The sequence below is a fragment of the Cucurbita pepo genome, unplaced genomic scaffold (genome assembly GCF_002806865.2).
Source record: "Cucurbita pepo subsp. pepo cultivar mu-cu-16 unplaced genomic scaffold, ASM280686v2 Cp4.1_scaffold000261, whole genome shotgun sequence".
Taxonomy (NCBI): domain Eukaryota; kingdom Viridiplantae; phylum Streptophyta; class Magnoliopsida; order Cucurbitales; family Cucurbitaceae; genus Cucurbita; species Cucurbita pepo.
Genome location: NW_019646509.1, coordinates 20,866 through 24,298, shown reverse-complemented (window position 1 = coordinate 24,298; position 3,433 = coordinate 20,866). Strand labels below are relative to the sequence as shown.

Genomic DNA, 3,433 nt, shown 5'->3' with positions numbered 1-3,433 from the left:
CTCAAACTCTATTTTGTATAGTGTAAATATATATTATATGTACTTTTGTATGTTTTCAAATTCCAGAGTCTTCTTGTTTTTCAAAGCGAAAAATATTACCATATTTTCATAACTCTTTTGCGTTAGTCTACATCCCAATCCATGCTTAAAAAAAATAAAAAATTGATCACGGCAACATCGATGTGGGGATGGTCGGGAGTTCACCAACTCACCTTTGATGATCTACATATTAGTGTCAGTTTATGAGGTTACCCCCTACAAGTTCTTTGACGATGTGGGACTAGTAATTGAGCAATAGCTCCTATTTAGTAAACATGTTTGAGTGATAAGGGTCCACCAGCGTATTTAGAAATTATTAGGAGTTGGTATTAAAGATCATGCGTTGAGCACAACTTATGCTCCATAGACAGAACTCATGTGGAGACGATCAAGCGATATCCAACTATTTATTGGTCGTGAACTTGCCCATATAAGTAAGGGTCGACATAGGTATAGTAGCTTAACAGGAACGAGGACAGCCCTTCCTAAATTATGATGATATTATGTGGCTAATTAGAGAGTCACCTTCTAATCCCTTTTAGTAGACCAATATCAGGTGATAAATCATGTAATATCCTAGTAGCTCAATAGTTGGAACAACCAAAGGTCGGACCTCACGGATGCATGATACTTGGGTATGTTATATGAGCAATAATTTAGCTAATAGATAATCAATTGACTCTAAGATCTCATAGAGAAGAAAATGGATACAAACATACTCTAAGGAGACTCTAAGATCTCGTAGAGAACCAAATGGATTATGACATGAATTTAGAGGCATTTTTTTAATTTGACCATTTTTTAATATTTTAATATTATTTTCTCAAAAAAAAAAAAAATCTAGAATTTTCTCTAAAACTTTTATACCCCTTAATGATCAATTTTTGGTTCATAAGCACCTTGAAATTCTTCTTCTATAAGAATTTACAAATTCCGGAAGTTTGATAAAGATTGGAAAAAATTCAACTTTCTAAAATTTTCTCCAATTTTTGTTGTTCTAAACCTTCTACAATCTATTAGGGACTATACATTGCCTCTTATTAGAGGACTTGGGTGTTACACATTCAAGAAAATTCCTTAAAACAAATTCCTTTAGCTTGAGGGAAGAATAAGGAAGATGTTCCATGAAGAAATCGGGTCCTAATTGATAAATTTTAATGAAGATAAGTTTGCAGAAAGAAGGAAATTCAGTACTTTATTATGTGAAGAATGACTATGTTTATAGCGAGTACAATGTTTAACAGAAGATAAAAATAAAATCCTAACTAGAATATCATGTCAAACCAAAGAATCTAGCATAAGATCATACCAGTGATCTCATATTCACGAACTAAAATATGAAAATAGCAACTAAATATTTTTCAACATTCTCTCCCTTAAACTGTCGACACAACCTTTAAATCAAACTTCAAGATCTTGACAGACACCAAGCAACATGCGTAGCTTCTCAAACACAACTCGAGTCAAACGTTTTGTTAAGATATCAGTCACTTGCTCTTCTGTTGAACATCAAAGTTTTATCTTTACTTAAGTTACTGAGGAAGTGGAAACGATCATCAATGTGTTTGTTTCGACCGTGCAAGACTGGATTTCCGGTCAGCTTCATAGTGGAACTACTATCACAATACACTGTAGCTCCAACTGGGACATGATCGAGTTTTTCCAGCATCCTTCTTAACCATATGGCTTGACAAGCACAAGTTGCAGCAACAATGAATTCAACTTCAGTAGTGGAGAGTGTGACTACGGGTTGCTTCTTTGAGGACCATGAAACAACTCCTGAACTTAGCAAAAATGAATAACTTGACATGCTCTCGTCCTGGAGATTGTCCTTTGGCACGCTCTCGTCCGACATATGGTACAACTTAAAAGTGAAATTCACTGCTAGTGAATCGTCTCCGTCGCACCCGAGTGACTCGTGCGTCAACTTCGCCAGTTCCTATTTCACCATGCTAAATTTGAACCTGGCGTCGAGTTCTTTCGCAAGTTGATTTAGTGATACGCCGACCTGTTTCAACCTCTCGTCTTTGCCGTTCTCTGCTACAACGGCCATTAATTTTACGACGACCTTCCCTTTCTAACAACCTGAGCGAAGGTGGATTAGATTCATATACTGACCTTCCTTCCCGATATCGAAATCCACAACATGCAATTTTTTATCCTCCTCCTCTATCCCCTCAAGAATTGCGAGATTTTACTGCAATGAAAACAAGCTTAAAGCAAGGAGAAACATCTTAAAGCGACTGAGTCACCACTGAGGGTTGTCGCCGAAAATCTCTACCACTATGTGCGAAAATTATGCTGGATTTACCCGCGATTTCAGAACGAAAACCATATACTCTGCCAATCTCTGCACAGAACTACCTCTTGCATTCGAAATCTTAACCACCAGTGTAAGAATCTCATCCATAACCTCCAATTTTCCCTCAGAAATCGCTGTCGCAGCCTCGATTACAGACTGTTTCCGAGAATTAGAAGACGTAGAAGCCACAAAGGATAATGTAGACAAAGAACAAGAAGACGAAGTTAGAGGTAGTCGGCGAAGTCAAAATCGGCTTCTAATTCGGCGGTAGCATCAAACTAATTAGATTATACATCATCTCACACCATAGTCAAACTCGTAATCACAGACGCAACATCACTTCCATCATCGTTGTCGTTATCTTCAAGAAGCTGTTTCTCCAACTCCCGAAGGCAATGATTCATCATCATCTTCTTCTCCAACTCCTGCAAATTTGGAGGTCCACCGCCTGTGAAACCTGGCTGCATCTCTACTAATCCTCTACCTTATGTACTTTATCTATCCTCCAAATCTCCCTAGATCACATAAGCAGTAGGATGTGCCACATAAACCTCCTCTTTCAAGCGATTTTTTCTTTCTACTACTTCGTTTTGCTGTGGTGTGTAAGCTACAGTGAGTTATCAATGTATTCCATGATTTGAGCAGAACTCAATAAACTCAGTAGATGTGAACTCTCCACCTGTATTAGTTCTCAAACCTAAAATATTTGTCCCAGTTTCTTTCTCCACCTTTGTTGTGAAAAGTTAGAACGTTCTGAAGTCTTCTATTTCAGACAAACAATCTGTTGAGTCCTCCTTTTGTTTTACCATCTCTTCAACATATGCCAGGAGAAGTAGCTGTTTTTTAGCAAAATGAACTTGTGATTCCTTTCCCTTATTCTTTTTGGGACATTCATACTGAAAATCACCAAGGTCATGACAATAAAAACATTCAACAAGAGTTTTGTTAAAACTTGGTCTCCTAAGTCCTCGTCCTCTACCTCGAATTGTGCCACCTCCACAATTTGTTCTCCCTGTACTGCTGTCAAGAGTAATCAGCATCATCTACTACAGCAGAAATCTTACCGGCATATCAGTGATCTGATATTCAGGA

The 3,433-nt window shown here is 37.7% G+C and overlaps 1 pseudogene; it reads right to left on the bottom strand.

Annotated features, from left to right (window-relative positions):
• Positions 1-1,522: 1,522 nt before the first annotated feature.
• Positions 1,523-2,808, bottom strand: LOC111784691 (annotated as a pseudogene).
• Positions 2,809-3,433: the final 625 nt, after the last annotated feature.